Raw genomic sequence first — 17,825 nt, forward strand, 5'->3', positions numbered from 1 at the left:
GTCATAGAACTCACTGAGTTCCGGCACCTTTTTTCAATGGGTTTTCCAAGTTTTAAAAGTAACCTTTGAACATTTGATGTAAACACTTGAATCACCCTGTCGAGCGTAGCAGGTTGGCGGCAAAATCATTAAAACGGTGCATGTGGGCTGCCTGTGTGTCGAGTCCGATGCATGCGTACATCGTCCGCGCTGGTTGTGATGGCACTACTTGGCTTGTGGCGCTGCTCAGCTTGTGATTGGTTGTGTGGCCGCGCTCTGAGAGCTTACTGCGAGCGGCGACCGTTATGTTTCATTACACAAATGACTGGTGTGAGTGTGTGTACAGTGATTGACTATGTGATGTGAATTCCGGCACCTTTTCTCTTACAAGAAAAGCACTGTCTATATATATATATATATATATATATATATATATATTACGCTAAGCTCATTTCGTTGGTAAATTATGCACCCCTGAATAGTTGTCTATGAGATTTTATTAAAATATATTGCAATGCAGTGAGAAAGGCCTGTTCTGCGGATGGCGTTTTAAATTACTGCGATTTAAAGAGTGCAAGTTGCCTGCACGGAGGGGAGGCAGCCATCTTGTAAGCTGGACCATTATTCATGACAGTGCAGCCAATCACATCACCAGGGACCAGTGACATCACAGAGGCACTTTATGGCCAATATTCATGAGGTACTGGTTTGTAGTGAATTGATAGGTAGGTATATAGCTTCAGACCACACAATGGTGTCATTTACTGAAGAACTAACATCTTTCCTTTCCATTGACCATGGTGTCGAAGTCGTATAATTGGATGAACGAAAGTATATTGGTTAATATTGTTTTGCTGCGCGATTGCGATTCGTACGCCACGTAACACAGATCCGTACGCCACCTAACACAGTGCGTGGTAAAATACGCACGTACACACTCGCATTACAACATTTAGTTATTTATATAATTCATATTCATGCTAGTCCGTTACTCTGTAATTTATGAGCAGATAGTATTTGGTTTATTATTAGTTTATATAATATTATTATATGTACACTTCAGTGATATTTAAGGTTCAGCTTATAGGAAAGGTGTCATGTCTAATATCATATTAATCCCCTTTACATCAGCAGCTGTTCGGTGCATTCGGCGAAGAGATCGCACATTGCATACTCTAGTTATTGATGTTAGGGAATAAACCTTTAATATGATATTAACTTTCAAATGCTAATGGACTGATTGTAATTGGAGTTTGGCGGGAAGAACAGAGCAGTTTGGCGGGAAGAACAGAGCAGTTTGGCGGGAAGAACAGAGCTCATCCCCTGGAGAGACCCCCACCTTTGGATTCCTTAGATTGAATCAGCCTATGATGTGTAACCCCCTGGACCCTACTGATGCCTGGACCAATAGAAGCAAGCTATACCACCTGCATTGTTTCCCTGTATCTCTGTTTGCATATAAGCAGCTCTCGTGTAGTGTTCAGTCTACTCTGATCACAGTATTCAAGGGTGAATTACTGTTCACTGGTGCCCGTGGTTAGCGCAGCGGTATGTATGTATCTTTTGGTATTGGCTGTACTGTACTGTATTACATTACAATCATGTATTGAACTGTTAACTTTTTACATCTGCTAAAATAAATCACTTTGTGCGTTAGAAACACAATACAATCGCTTGGGTAATGCTATTTGAAAACGATAGAATTACTTTAATAATGGATACAAGGCAGGTCAGTATTGAGCATTGGCTACAACTTGATCCATACAGCAATTGGATTATTTGGATTATATAAATTCTCTGGTGAAAAACACAGAAGGAAGTGAGAAATAATCAATGAGTTTAGTAGAACTTACAGCAGGCCATGTACAAACCACTAAATGAAAGTTTTGTGATGGTGGAAAGATGCATAATCTTGTTTCCATATAGCTGGCCTCATTTTTATCAACAACAAAAAAATGACATCTCTGCCAACAGTCCTGATTTCCACAGGACGATCCTTTTAATTCTATACATATTTTTTTCTTTTACATATTAACTTTAATTCATTATAAAACACCATGGTCATTTTTCCTCCCTGGTAAAAATATACTTATTTGTTTTATATAGATGGAACATGGCAGCGGACTCCAAGGCGAATGAGGAAAGAACTACACTGGATAAATAGCTTCAGTGGGCAAGAGATGTAAAGGCTGGTCTGCTGTGAGGCACAGAAGCATGTGGGAAACAGTCAGACGTTTGTAGCACTAGAGCTAGTAGACAAGGGTAGAGCAGGTGGGAAAACAATTGTTATTTATAGAGGGGATATAGGAAGGGTATTGATTACACCTTTTGCTAGGGGTTTCCAATTTAGTCTCACCTTCAACGTGCCTACTGCCTTCCCTTACCCCCAAGATCCTGACATAACAGCGGAAAGAATTAGAATGTGGGATAACATTCCGAGGAAACAGATAATTCTACTGTTGCTGACATATCTGAACAATTGCATCATTGGGCCAATAAGAGGGTCTCTAAGAGTCATGATGGTGGTCAGATGAATCATTGATGCCTATGCAGAACTGGATGGTCCGTGTACACTGATTTTTAAGGAAACACATAACAGATCAATAACATTAATAAGACATGCAAGCTGGACTATTGATCTATTGTGCAAGTCCTTATAAACGTGTACACTAACCATCCATCTCTGCTTAGTCCTAAAGGATTCCTATATTGTACTTGTTAGTGCTGAATTCAAACATCTCTTGTGCTCACGGGACCAAAAAAAGCTCACACGATTATGCAAAGAAGCATAGGAAAGCCATAATATCTTACAAACCATGAGAAATTGGGCATATAATTTATTATTTATTATATTAAATACATTTATTTTTGTATTATAATTAATAAATACATTTAACTATCTTTATAGTATATACACTCCCTCAAAACTCTTGTTTTAATGCTTGTAATTTGAAACATTAAATTTGAATATAAAATCAGCATTTATAGTGAGTACAGTTCTTTTCGTCTATTTCCTGCTGTCTAAATTTGTGAATACAGGACAAAAATACATTTAATTGGCTTTCTGAGAACAATGAAAGTTAATCCACCTTGCTAAATCTGAACGAGTAACAGGACACAAGTGAGCTGTAAATTAATAAATCACTTATAAAAAAGCATGTTTTTACTTTCATAAAATACAGTGTTATTTTTGGCACAAATTCTGCGACATAACGAGTTTGATAAATGACAACACATTGGTCATTGGCCCGAGCTTGAAAACTTGTTATGAAATGAAAGATAAATTCCAGTTTGATTACAGTAAATGAACTAGAAATACTGTGCTTTTCTCATTGGCTAAGCCCATTTCTCATAAGGAATATACTAAAAGAATAAAAGATACATATATTTGTCACGTAGCCAAAGTGGGAGCAGTGATTTTGCACTTGAACCAATATTCCTGAGAATGTGTCCTAACAATTACCTTATAAGACATTACTGTGGCAGGATTTACTCAAGAGGGATAATACTTATTATGTTGCACTGTAGCAAGAAAAACTATGCAATTATGACAAATCAGAGGTAAAGGGATTTGCGTGGAAATAAAGGCGTTTTAAACCTTAATATCACAGTTTCTGTAAAGTGCACTCATCACCTACGCTACACACATTGCCGGAAGCCATTATGTGCAATTCCCTCCTTACTGGTCTTCCCAAAGTCAGACTTGAACCCCTACAATCTATTTTGCACGCAGCGGCTAGATTGAGTTTCCTTGCAAACCGTTCTTCCTCTGCTGAGCCACTCTGTCAGTCTCTACATTGGTTGCCTGTATTTCAACGAATTCAATATAAAATTCTTCTACTAACATACAAGGCCGTCAACAAAATTGCACCGACATACATTTCCTCACTTGTCTCAAAATATCTCCCAACTCGACACCTCCGTTCTGCACAAGATCTGCGTCTCTCTTCCACTCTCATCACATCCTCCCATTCTCGGTTACAGGACTTTTTTCGGGCTGCACCCACTTTGTAGAATTCCCTCCCTCGCACAGTAAGACTTTCCTCTAGTCTTCAAACCTTCAAGCGTTCTCTGAAAACCCACCTCTTCAGGCAAGCTTATGATATTCCTCAACCATCATCTTAATCTCCCTAGGTTGCCCTATTACCACCCTCTACACAGCTAACACAAGACAACAACCCTCTGACCAACATTGCTGTGTGACCGATCATACAGCCCACTAAATACTTTTACCTTTGCACTCTAGCTGGCCCAGTGTGCAATATGACGTAGCAAATGCCTTTGTGTTTCAAACTCCCATTGTCCCATAGATTGTAAGCTTGCAAGCAGGGTCCTCTTACCTCTCTGTCTGTATGTATTACCCAGTATTGTTTTCTTAATGCTTGTTCCCAATTGTAAAGCGCTACGGAATTTGCTGGCGCTATATAAATAAATGTTAAAGATGATGATGATTATGTGGGCTGAACCAATTTTCAGCCTATCAACTCACAAAGATCCTCATGATTTAGCTACATATACATCCCAACTGTCCCAATTTAGGCGGGATAGTCCCGATTCCAGGGATTTGTCTTGTACCCGACTTTCGGAATGCTGGGGTCAGCAGGGAACGGGTGCCACGTGAACCTGGCACTGGTTTTAGTGGAGGCTAGGCTTGTAAGGGGGCTGTGGTCATGCCCTGTTACGTGCCCACGCCACCACAATGTCCTGAGTAGAGTACTTCAAAAGTTGGGGGTGTGGAGCTAAATGTTCCTAGAAATATGAAATCCAGTTTTCTAACTATAAAGCAATACTATTCACTTACATTATACTCTTAATATAACTCAAAGCAAGCTGGATAGATAAGACTCTCTTCTTAAATAGTAAATATATTCGTACAGGAAAAACGGAGCAGACCTTTTGTAGTTGCAGAAGCTGCTATGTACTATTTGCTGTATCAATCATCTTCAGTGTAGTACTAAAAGTGGCTTGTATTGCAAGGTCTCTTTAGATTTGGATTGCAATGTCTCTTTAATAACTCTGTAGTAGTAGTTTTACAGGCGTTTCCTAGATGTACGTTTAGTCATTTAATCCCCTCTTGCAATAAATTAAACACATTTAATAAACATTTGAACTCAATATTCACTGTCTTTCAGTGTTTTGCTGACAGTTCATGGAAATCGCACAGCGGATTTAAACACATTTTTACAGTTCTGCATAACAGCTTATCTCATAAAACAATTACTCCTTCTATTACTCTTTCTCCTTTCTATATGAACGATCAAATCTATTTGTGTAAACATGGAGGCCAACCACAAGACAGAGAATGTCTCTGAGGTGACAGCCACAAGATGGAGAATGTCTCTGATGTGACAACCACAAGATGGAGAATGTCTCTGAGGTGACAACCACAAGATGGAGAATGTCTCTGAGGTGACAACCACAAGATGGAGAATGTCTCTGAGGTGACAACCACAAGATGGAGGATGTATTTGAGGTGAAAGTTGGTTACAGTATAAAATGGAAGTTCTGTGACTGTGAGATAAGAGTCTCTGCCACATCACATCACATTTCTCTAGTGACTACATATAACTTTCAGCAAAATGTTCAGCAAATTTCCTCATATAAACTGGGAGAAATAATCAATACTGATATTCTGATAACCACATGGATCTATTTGCTGTGTTTTCCTATCAGAGTAACTGTCACTTGTAAACAGGTAAATATATCTGACTGCCGATTCATTTACTGTCTCATCCTCTTCTGTTATCTCTTTCTATTTATCTATCTCTCTTTATAATGCTATCTCTCTCACACTCTTTAATGTCAATTTCCTTCCCTCTGGGTCTCACCAATTTTGCTCACTGCTGTTTCTCTGTCCTAGTGCCCCTCCTGTATTACCCTGTCACACCCTCCACAGAGTACGATGGGTTAATGTATCAAGCTACGAGTTTCCGGCGGGTTAGTGGAGATGTTGCCTATAGCAACCAATCAGATTCTAGCTATCATTTAGTTAGTACCTTCTACAAAATGACAGCTAGAATCTGATTGGTTGCTATAGGCAACATCTCCACTTTTCAAACCCACTGGAAACTCACATCTAGATACATTTACCCTCTAGTGTCCCACAGTTTCCCGCTATCACACATAAGCTTTGGCTTACCACAACAAAATGGCTGCCTCCACTGTGCAAATGTGACAGGCACAGTTTAATAATGACAGGATAGGTCAAGGTCTGCGGTGAGTGAAGGATGTAAAAACGTCCACAAGCAGCAAGAAAAAAACTATAAAGGCAATAAAGCTTTCTTTCTATGCAAACAATGTCGAAAATGTAAAAGTATTAAGAGCTATTGCTTTCATCACTTTAACACTTGACAGCCAATGTAAACTGACATATTGCTGTGGTTTCTGTCATGCCGTAAAACGTTATAGAAAAAGTATGTTATCACGTCAGTCAGAGCTCCCCACAGCAGCACCGCAGATGCTTTCTCCCTGGCAGCTGAGAATGCAGTCAGTACCAGTCGTAACTTTCATCACTCAATTTCCTCATTAACCCCATCGGAGAAAACTACAGTATTGGCATTTTTTGGCAACCAATTAACTGCATCACGGTTATAGCAGCTGATCATGAAGCAAGGCGCCATTTCTCAGGATCACCCATTCCTGACACTGATTGAAATGAAACAAGTTGTGAGAGAACTGTTTAAGGTTATAACAAGGACAAGCCCAGGGTAAAAGGGCAGGATTTTCCCATAGACACTTCTCCATTAACAAAACCGGACAATTTACACAAAAAATCGGAGTAGCTCTGTTTGTCACAATTGATAGTGTAGTTGTTCCGTGACACTTTATCTAGTTATTCGTGTGTCCATTTGTAGAGTGTTTATAACACTACAAAGTCTCAAACAGAATGAGATTGTAAAAGAACTCAACGCAAAAGTAAAATATAGTTTATACTGGATTACAGAGTGTCTTCAACAGTCCAGTGATGGTCTGCTAGCAGCGTTGCTAATACTCCCCATAGGCGCTAAGAGGAAAATAGGGAGGGTGGCAGGTCTGTTTGGGGATTACAGGCGGAGGGGGGAGCAGGGGTGCTAGCCTCAGGGCCCTTACAACCTAATTAGCTCATTTGTTGGCTCCAAAATGGCGGAGGTGTCTAATAGGAGAGGGTTGCACCTTCCTGGTAGTATTGGATGGGATCGATATTGGACATTGTCTCGTGTTTGACATTATCTGACAGCATTCACAGGCTTGTGTCTTCTGGAAGTGGTACAGAGGCTTAAACAGCCCATAGGCAAACCGAGGTGGGGTTCCTAGTGCCTGGAAACCCCCTCCAAGCCTGTGGCATTGTATAATTGAGGTGGTTGGACCGTACCCCCGCTTCACACGGCTCTGCTTGAAAAGGGAGAGCTGTGTGCACCTAACAGTAGTGCACGCAGCATTTCCCATGTATATTATGGGTATAGGAAGAGTTGGAGAACAGCCAAGCACTGTGTAAAATTATAGCCATGCCCCCATGCATGGTGGCCAAATCAAATCCTGCGTTTGCCCCTGCAGCCCTATCTTTCCAATTTGGCTACCCAGATAGGTCACAGATGGATCACTGCTTGTATGGTGAGGATTTCATCTCTGCTCCTAGGACCCTCCAGAGTACTTCCTGGCCTATTATAATCCTAAATAACCAACAATCCCTTTGTCCCACCTAATCCTAATGTCTTTACTACACTTCTCCATAGGGCTGTAATCCCATGTGCTCTATAGTTACTGTATGACTGACTGTGATATGTTTATATAGTCTATACCAACGACATATATAGTGTGTTATATATGCAAAGTGCCAATAATAATATTAATACCAGAAACTTCAAGCGAGATCCACCTAAAGGGCACTTACCCTTCTCAGCCTTATATTAGGAATTCTACCAATAAGTGTCACTACAAATATAGTGTAATACTGAGTTCAGGTCTGTAGCTGCTCAGTGAAGTGGGTACACACTGTACTAGACTTGCATTGAGTACTATCTTCAGGTTGATCTCCATTTTCAACATCTATACACTACCTGGCTCCGTTAGATGGTTTGCCCTAACAATCAAGATGAACAATGAGAGAGCTTACTGCGTAGAGAATATTTAATAAATAAAGCAAGATAAACTATTCAGTGTATTTAGTAAGAAGTACAAAAATAAGTGTCCTTGCACTGCTATATATGGTTGTTGAAAAACAACACTTGCTCCACCGCTGACAAAAACTTGTATGTTGTTTTGCTTTTAACAGAGCATTTCTTGTGCAGTCTTTAGCACGTCCCAAACCTCCCTGCAGTATAATGTACTATGCACTTAATGAGCGCTGCCATATGCCTTCATTATATCTTACCAAGCGTAAACTCGCAGGCAACCTCGAAAATGAGGTGAATGCACATGTGCAAAGATTCATTTGTTTACATTATTTATTTATTTTAGCCATACTTGCCAACTCTCCCTGAATGTCAGGGAGACTCCCTGAACTAGGGGTGATCTCCCTCACTCCCTGAAGAGTCTGGCATTCTCCCTGATGCTGAGCCAGTACAAGATGTGGTTGGCTTCACCATCTGTGGCATGATGACACAGTTCAGGAATTGTGTCCTATGTCCATGTATTGATGCCTATGGAGGTGGCCATTTTCATGGAGACCAAGATTTAATCAAAGACAGGTAAGACAACATGACTTCAGTAATCATCATCATCATCACCATTTATTTATATAGCGCCACTGATTCCGCAGCGCTGTACAGAGAACTCATTCACATCAGTCCCTGCCCCATTGGAGCTAACAGTCTAAATTCCCTAACATACACACACACAGACAGACAGAGAGAGAGAGAGAAAGAGATACTAGGGTCAATTTTGATAGCAGCCAATTAACCTACCAGTATGTTTTTTGGAGTGTGGGAGGAAACCGGAGCACCCGGAGGAAACCCACGCAAGCACAGGGAGAACATACAAACTCCACACAGAAAAGGCCATGGTCGGGAATTGAACTCATGACCCAGCGCTGTGAGGCAGAAGTGCTAACCACTGAGCCACAGTAATGGTGACAGAAATGTAAACTGTGCGCCGCGGCTCCCAGGGGTGTCGCGGCGCTGTCACTGGGGTGCCGCGAGCCAGCCATAAAAAAACAAAACAAAGAAACTTACCAATCCGTCGGGCGCCGGGACCCAGCAGCCTCCTCTCTCCCGCAGCTGTCACTGAATATCGACGTCAGTAACAAGCTGCTACGGGAGAGAGGAGGCTGCTGGGTCCCGGCGCCCGACGCATTGGTAAGTTTCTTAGGTTTTTTTTTTTTACTGGCTGGCGCCTGGCGCGGGGCAGAGTGAAAGGGATCGCGGCAGCGGGGCAGAGGAGGGGGACAGAGAGCAGAGGATGGTGACAGCGGGGCAGAGGATGGGGACAGAGAGCAGAGGATGGTGACAGAGAGCAGAGGATGGTGACAGAGAGCAGAGGATGGGGACAGAGAGCAGAGGATGGGGACAGAGAGCAGAGGAGGGGGACAGTGGGGCAGAGGAGGGGGACAGCGGGGCAGAGGATGGGGACAGAGAGCAGAGGATGGTGACAGAGAGCAGAGGATGGGGACAGAGAGCAGAGGATGGTGACAGAGAGCAGAGGAGAAGGACAGAGAGCAGAGGATGGGGACAGCGGGGCAGAGGAGGGGGACAGTGGGGCAGAGGATGGGGACAGAGAGCAGAGGATGGTGACAGAGAGCAGAGGATGGGGACAGAGAGCAGAGGATGGTGACAAAGAGCAGAGGAGGAGGACAGAGAGCAGAGGATGGGGACAGCGGGGCAGAGGAGGGGGACAGCGGGGCAGAGGATGGTGACAGAGAGCAGAGGATGGTGACAGAGAGCAGAGGATGGGGACAGAAAGCAGAGGATGGTGACAAAGAGCAGAGGAGGAGGACAGAGAGCAGAGGATGGGGACAGAGAACAGAGGATGGGGACAGCGGGGCAGAGGATGGTGACAGAGAGCAGAGGATGGTGACAGAGAACAGAGGATGGTGACAGAGGGGCAGAGGAGGGGGACAGAGAGCAGAGGATGGGGACAGACAGCAGAGGATGGGGACAGCGGGGCAGAGGAGGGGGACAGCGGGGCAGAAGAGGGGGACAGCGAGCAGAAGAGGGGGACAGCGAGCAGAGGAGAGTGACTGCGGGGCAGAGGATGGTGACAGTGGGGCAGAGGATGGTGACAGCGGGGCAGAGGATGGTGACAGAGAGCAGAGGATGGGGACAGAGAGCAGAGGATGGGGACAGAGAGCAGAGGAGGGGCACAGCGTGAGAGGGGCAGTGGAGGGGGACACAGCGTGACAGGGGCAGTGGAGGGGGACACAGCGTGAGAGGGGCAGTGGAGGGGGACACAGCGTGAGAGGGGCAGTGGAGGGGGACACAGTGTGAGAGGGCAGAGGAGGGGACAGCGGGGCAGAGGATGGTGACAGAGAGCAGAGGATGGTGACAGAGAGCAGAGGATGGGGACAGAAAGCAGAGGATGGTGACAAAGAGCAGAGGAGGAGGACAGAGAGCAGAGGATGGGGACAGCGGGGCAGAGGATGGTGACAGAGAGCAGAGGATGGTGACAGAGAACAGAGGATGGTGACAGAGGGGCAGAGGAGGGGGACAGAGAGCAGAGGATGGGGACAGACAGCAGAGGATGGGGACAGCGGGACAGAGGAGGGGGACAGCGGGACAGAGGAGGGGGACAGCGGGGCAGAAGAGGGGGACAGCGAGCAGAGGATGGTGATTGCGGGGCAGAGGATGGTGACAGTGGGGCAGAGGATGGTGACTGCGGGGCAGAGGATGGTGACAGTGGGGCAGAGGATGGTGACTGCGGGGCAGAGGATGGTGACAGTGGGGCAGAGGATGGTGACAGCGGGGCAGAGGATGGTGACAGAGAGCAGAGGATGGGGACAGAGAGCAGAGGATGGGGACAGAGAGCAGAGGATGGTGACAGCGGGGCAGAGGAGGGGGACAGAGAGCAGAGGAGGGACACAGCGTGAGAGGGGCAGTGGAGGGGGACACAGCGTGAGAGGGGCAGTGGAGGGGGACACAGCGTGAGAGGGGCAGTGGAGGGGGACACAGTGTGAGAGGGCAGAGGAGGGGACAGCGTGTGAGAGGGCAGAGGAGGGGGGACAGCGTGACAGAGAGCAGAGGAGGGGGGACAGAGGGCAGAGGGGGCAGTGTGAGAGAGGGCAGTGTGTCTGGATGCAGAGGGGGCAGTGTGTCTGGATGCAGAGGGGGCAGAGTGCCTGAGGGCAGAGTGTCTGGATGCAGAGGGGGCATTTTTGCATACAACTAAATAAGTATTTCTGTCCTGACCTAAATACTTATTACAATTCTTTGACCCAACTACTTCTAAAACAGGACTGCTCAATAATTATTTTGGAGGGGTGCCTTGAAAAAATTTGGAGACTCTAAGGGTGCCGCCAACTGCAAAAGTTTGGGAACCACTGCTCTAGAGATTCATTAGCTGCTTTTCTTTAACGCATAGTTGCCTACTCTCCTGAAATGTCCGAGAGACTCTCTCATTTCTGGGAGACCTCCCGAGCTCCCAGGAGAGCAGGCCAACCTCCCATTTCTCGCCCCTGCAATAGATAAATGACGGGGTGGGGCTTAATAACGCAAATATTGCGTCATCTTAGCCCCAAAATGATGCGATTTGTCAAGCCCCACCCCCACACGCCCACCTCCCCCGGGATCTCTCTGAAGCCAACGAGGACATGATTTTAGCTCACAGGGGTGAAACATTTTAATAGACTTTGATAAAATGTGTAACCCTTTAGAATAACAGCCATGTGCAACATTATGAAAAGACAACAAAAATAAATGATACTGTTTTAAAACTCCACCAATGAGGTATTGATTTATATGTTAAAAGTGAGAAATATGTATTTTTGGAATCTTAAACTCACCTGAAACGAAGACAGTGGGTGGCGTGCTCTTATATAGCATACTTGCCAACTCTCCCGGAATGTCCGGGAGACTCCCGCATTTTGCGAGAGTCTCCCGGACTCCCGGGCGAGTGTGGCAATCTCCCGAATTCTGCCCACTTCACTAGGAAGTGCCCACTTCCTAGTGAAGTGGGCAGAATTAGATCCCAAACGCCGCGATTCCCGATGAATCGCGGCGTTTAGCCCCGCCCCCCGCTGTCAAATGACGCAATTTGCGTCATGACGTCACAGGGGGCGGGGCCGAAATGACGCGATTTTGGCCGCCCCGCCCCCTCACGCCCCCCTCCACTGGCTGGCTCCCGGAAGAGAGCTGAAGAAAGTAGGTAAGTATGTTATATAGTGAAAGTTTCCAACAGTGCCGATTTTTGGCACAAAACTGGAACCACTAGGAAGTGGGTGTCGACTCGCAGGAAGGCTCTTGGTATTAAGTGGATTGGGGCAACGCTTTTGGACAGATCAAATACATGGCCTAATTTGTGCCAATTTTCCAAATGTTGGCAGGTGCGGTCATTATTATCTATACTCTAATTCTTAGCTGCAACTGGCTGGTGATGCTGTGATTGTGTTTTCATGCAGCTCTCCATAGAAAGTCACTGTTCACAGCTGGCACAATAGATTTAGTTTTATAGCGCAATGAACACAGACGGACAATGGCCCTAGTTGAGCAGTGTCCTAGGAATCTGAAATGCAAAACATCAAACAGGAAGCCACTGTACTTAAAGAGAATGAATGAGTCTTCAATGTTTATCAACAGATTAATATTCTCTCTCTATGGCAGCCATAAAACCCCTCTCCGAGGCCTGCCTTATCACATCAGATGTGCAGTAAAGTTAAGTGGCAAAATAAATAAATAGGCAGCCTAACATATTCCAAAACAAATAAACAATTCAGTTATCTAGAAGCAAATATGTGCAACTATAAACATAGACGACAAAATATAAACCGCTTTTTGTCCTAAAACAAATATAAATGGAGATTTCTAACAACTAGCTTAAGAGAAGGATTGTGGGTACATTTATGAAAACTGTTCCACAGACTCTGCAGTAAAGGTGTTATTTGCCCCTGGCAACCAATCAAATTCTAGCTTTCACTTTTATAGTACAGTTTAAAAAATGAAAGCAGACATCTGATTGGTTGCTATGTTTTACAGCACATTCTCTTCACCGTTATCTGTGAAAAGAGGTTTTATACATGTCTACACTTCAACTATGCGTTGAAGTGTAGACATTGTTGAAGTTCAAGTGTGCCCACCGCCCACACACAGTGGCGGCAGCCATTTCTGGGCGGAACCACCACTAATGAGACTGCAACCAACCAATCAATTTGCTAGCAACCAGTTACATTACTGAAGGATGATATATTGGTGGTTGTATTGAAAAAAGAATAAACCACGTTCATCTTTTGTATTGTACTACAGATAAGAAATAATCCTATGTTTATAATAGATGTGTTATTTTAGCACACAACAATGCATATACAAACACTTCTAACTTTTAACTTGTACATCGCACTTTGCTATTGCTGGGAAATCCCTGCACTTCAAAGACGTGTGAATTAAAGAGTATATATCTAAGGGTGTTAACACGGTTATAACACAGTGATCTGATTTGCCACGTCATCATTTCGCATGATCTATCAACAAGCCTGTACCAGCGTTGGTAATGTAGACTTGCAGAAAACTTGTATGGAATGTGCAGAATATTTAAAAAGTCAATTTAACATTAACAGGCCCGAATTTACACTTTGTACCCCCTAGGCCACTGCTACTATCTTCTTCTGCCCCAAGCACTCCACATTACATCCCATGTGTATAAAATAAATACAAATAAAAATACTGATGTGCAAAGTGAGCAGAGGGCTGCCCATGTAATTCTGCCCCCTAGGCCTAAGCCTATGAGTCACTAACACAGCTATGGGCCTGAATACTTTAATGAATAACCTGCAGACATTTATTTGCCGTCTCTATGGCGCTCAGGAAAACTTTAATCAATCCTGACACACTTGAGTCACAGTTTTCTGTAAAGAATTTTCTTTCTTTTAATCAATTTGCAAACATTACTTTGAAGTTTGCCATATATGTTTAAGGTTCGCCATTAAAAGTAGTTCAAATGTATCAATTCAAGCTTCAATACATTTGCGACAAATATGGCTGAATCGACTCAAACCTAAACCTCTAGAAATTTCGGCAAATTTTTAAATTTTGTACAAAGTCGTTGAACCGATTCAAGAAGCGACACACAGTTGGTTCGGGCATCTTTACACACACTAGTTCAGTGTGTTTTTTCTACGCTATATTCTGTGGATTGCTCTAATCTCTTCCATTCAGCTGTATGAATTTGATCTGCCTATTGGATGTCAAAATTCATGAATACTATTGGCTCATAATTGAATGGAACTTTGATGTTTCAGTGCTAAAACATCTATACGCTGTTGTAAGGATCATTCAAGACATTCCAGAGACAGATATATGTATTTTCCATATAGCTGCACCTATGTGACTTTGAGGTTTCTTTTTATTTTACATTGCAGATAATTTTTAGATCCTATTTTTGATGACATTGAGTAGTGGTATCACCTTTTCTAGGTGAGATTTTATATTTACTTATACTAATAAATCATACTTTAAACATTCACAGTGCTTAAAATTGTTTATTTGTGACTTGAGACACCATTGCAATTTTTGTTTCACTAGCTCACTGTGTACCTCCGGCTGAGGTCCTGATATTTACGGATGTAAAGATTGTCCTTCTAAACCAGGCCTATATAAAAAGGGTGGCTTTGCATCTACCGCAGCTTTTAAAATCATTAATTTTCAGTTCCATAAAGGTCATGGCTATATAAATAGGTAACTGCTTAAAGTGATGAGAAAATAAGTATTATTGGGCAACAGTATGGATTATTTTACTCATTCTTTTTCTCTTTTACTATCGTAACTTAGAGCAAATATTTCTCATTTAAAAATGACCAATGTAGACCTCATTTAGAGTAGGAAGCAAAGTCCGTTTTAGGCGCATCCAGCAAAAAAACCACTACCACGCATGTGCAGAAAGCACCAAATCCGCCTGCATCTTGGACGCAATTAACACTTGCGACAGCTTGCGACTCACTACGAGAGAATGGGAGGAACGCAGAATTGTGAAGACGTGACCCTGTAAATACATCCTAGTCGCAGTGAGGCGCAGACGCAACACACGTCAAAAAAGGGCTGAAACTGTGCGGCAGGGATTATGTGGCGCAAGCGTTAGCTAGCTGCAGGAACTGCTCACACACTCCCACTCCTACACTTCTTAAACGGACTTTGCGTCCAACTCTAAATGAGGTCCTGTATGTATATATAGTTGGTGCATTATTACACTTGTAGGTTTTTAAACAAAAAAAAAAAAGGTAATTTCAGATCCTTGATTCAATCATTTATATTTTTTATCCTGCTTTATTCTTGCGTCTGTTTTTTCTGTTACAAGATATATCCCCCGAAACAACAGCTTTCCTCTAATGACAATGTGCTATAATTGTTTTGCTGTGATTTATTAGTTTTAAATGTCTCATTTCGGAATAATATACCAGCAATATTAGAAACATCTATTTCATTTTAGCAAAGAAATTACACGAGACAACAAATATTCAACATTTTAAAAGTATCCTGGATGAATATACTGGAAAGTCTGGTGTGAACTTATGGTGGAGCTTCTACCATTCAGGGTTAACATATTTTGTTTAAAAGAAACAACAACGAAAAAAATTCTATATATCTATGAAATATATTGCTGTAAAATTCACCCATCTGACAAATACATCACGATGCTGATAAAGTCCCCAGCCAGTACATGTGGTATCTTCATATACGGTACAAGTAGCCAAATTCGTGTTTGGGGGCGTTTCTCTAGTGTTTTTTTAAAGAATTCCGTGGTTTTAACGAAAACTGATTTTTTTTCTTTACATAAACTCACCCCCTTCCCATAACTGTTACTTACAAGGCTCTCTCCCAGTCTACTGCCCCCTATATCTCTAACCTCCTCTCCATTCACACTCCTGCCCGCTCCCTGCACTCGGCCAATGACCGTCGCCTCTCCTCCACTCTGATCACCTCTTCCCACTCCAGAATCTAAGACTTCTATCGTGCTGCCCCCCTTCACTGGAACGACCTCTCTCGCACCATCCGTCTTTCTCCTAATCTGTACTCCTTCAAGCGGGCACTCAAAACTTACCTGTTCCTAAAAGCCTACCAACCTTCCACCTAACCCCCTCATCTCCTCCGCTCGTTCTCCCCTCTCTCCTCCGCTTGTTCTCTTCTGTCTCCTCCCGGCCCCCTGTACTCTCCCCACTTACTTCATCTGCCTTTGTGCCTGAGTTCTGTCTACCCTCCCTTAGAGTGTAAGCTCATTTGAGCAGTGCCCTCTTCCCTCTTGTCTCCATGCCTGCTCTTCTGCTCCGTCGTTACTGCATTAGCCTGCCTGGAGTTTCTGAAGTTTTGGTATTTTTTGTTTACTGTTTGTAATGTTTCACCCTGTATAGCCTACTGTTTGTGCTGTGTACGGCGCTGCGGAACTCTTGTGGCGCCTAACAAATAAAGGATAATAATAATAATAATACTAATCTAATAGGGTTTTTGGTTTTCTTATGTTAAGGGCTTTGCACTTGTGTCATGTCGAGAGAATAAAAAAAAAGAAATGAATCTATTAATATATAGCAAAAACAAGCTCTATATGCCCTGGAAAGACAAACCAGTTTAACATTTGCATGGGAACACATTGTGACATTTGTGGTCAGTTACGGGTTAAAATAAGTCATTTATATTGTAATTTCCTTGTACGCTATGCGGCTGTTCTGTGTCACGGGATTCCTTGTGTATCTGCCATATTATACATAGCTGAACCACTGACTTGTGATTATGTCCATATTTTTTCCATGAATATACATCTAGTTTATTCATACTTCATAGTTTTGCTACACTTATTCAATCAAACATTAATAACTTTCACATCTCTAAAAAAAAGGAGGAATAGGATGTCAGGAGGTGATGGAGAATATGAAATAGAACCTGGTTATAAGGTTATAGGTGACAAATGGGACCAGGTTGAGGATGAATGATGATAGAATGCTACATACACATACATATACATATATCCAGGGCTTTTTTTTTTGTCATATATAACGCTCAGAATGGCGTTCCGGCACCTTTTTTACAAGGGTTATCAAAGTTTAATTAACTTTTTAAAAAAAAATTTCTCTCTGCGGTGCTGTTACAGTGCAGCACCGCATCTTAGTGTGTGTCCTGCTTCCGGCTCCGGCAGCGGTGTGACGTCACGACGCTGCCAGTGAAAGGAGCCGCGATCAAGCAGAGAAGCGAGTAAAGAAGCATAGAGGGTAAGTACAGACTACAGAAAACGGGGGAGGGGGCGCAGAAGAGAGGGCTACAGAAAAATGAGGGGGGCAGACAGAGGGCTACAGAAAAATGGGGGGGGGGCAGAAAGAGTGGGCTACAGAAAAATGAGGGGGGCAGAAAGAGGGCTACAGAAAAATCAGGGGGCAGAAAGAGGGCTACAGAAAAAGGAGGGGGGCAGGAAGAGGGCTACAGAAAAATGAGGGGGGCAGAAAGAGGGCTACGGAAAAACGAGGGGGGCAGAAAGAGGGCTACAGAAAATAGAGGGGGCAGGAAGAGGGCTACAGAAAAATGAGGGGACAGAAAGAGTGAGCTACAGAAAAAGGAGGGGGGCAGGAAGAGGGCTACAGAAAAATGAGGGGGCAGAAAGAGTGAACTACAGAAAAAGGAGGGGGGCAGAAAGAGGGCTACAGAAAAAGGAGGGGGGCAGGAAGAGGGCTACAGAAAAAGGAGGGGGGCAGGAAGAGTGAACTACAGAAAAAGGAGGGGGGCAGAAAGAGGGCTACAGAAAAATGA

The 17,825-nt window shown here is 43.6% G+C and overlaps 1 protein-coding gene across 1 annotated transcript in view; it reads right to left on the reverse strand.

Annotated features, from left to right (window-relative positions):
- Positions 1-17,825, reverse strand: part of TSPAN9 (tetraspanin 9) — a 283,711-nt gene that overhangs the window by 237,587 nt on the left and 28,299 nt on the right. The gene's annotated exons all lie outside the window — the stretch shown is intronic.

Source organism: Mixophyes fleayi, chromosome 4 (assembly GCF_038048845.1).
Source record: "Mixophyes fleayi isolate aMixFle1 chromosome 4, aMixFle1.hap1, whole genome shotgun sequence".
NCBI lineage: Eukaryota > Metazoa > Chordata > Amphibia > Anura > Limnodynastidae > Mixophyes > Mixophyes fleayi.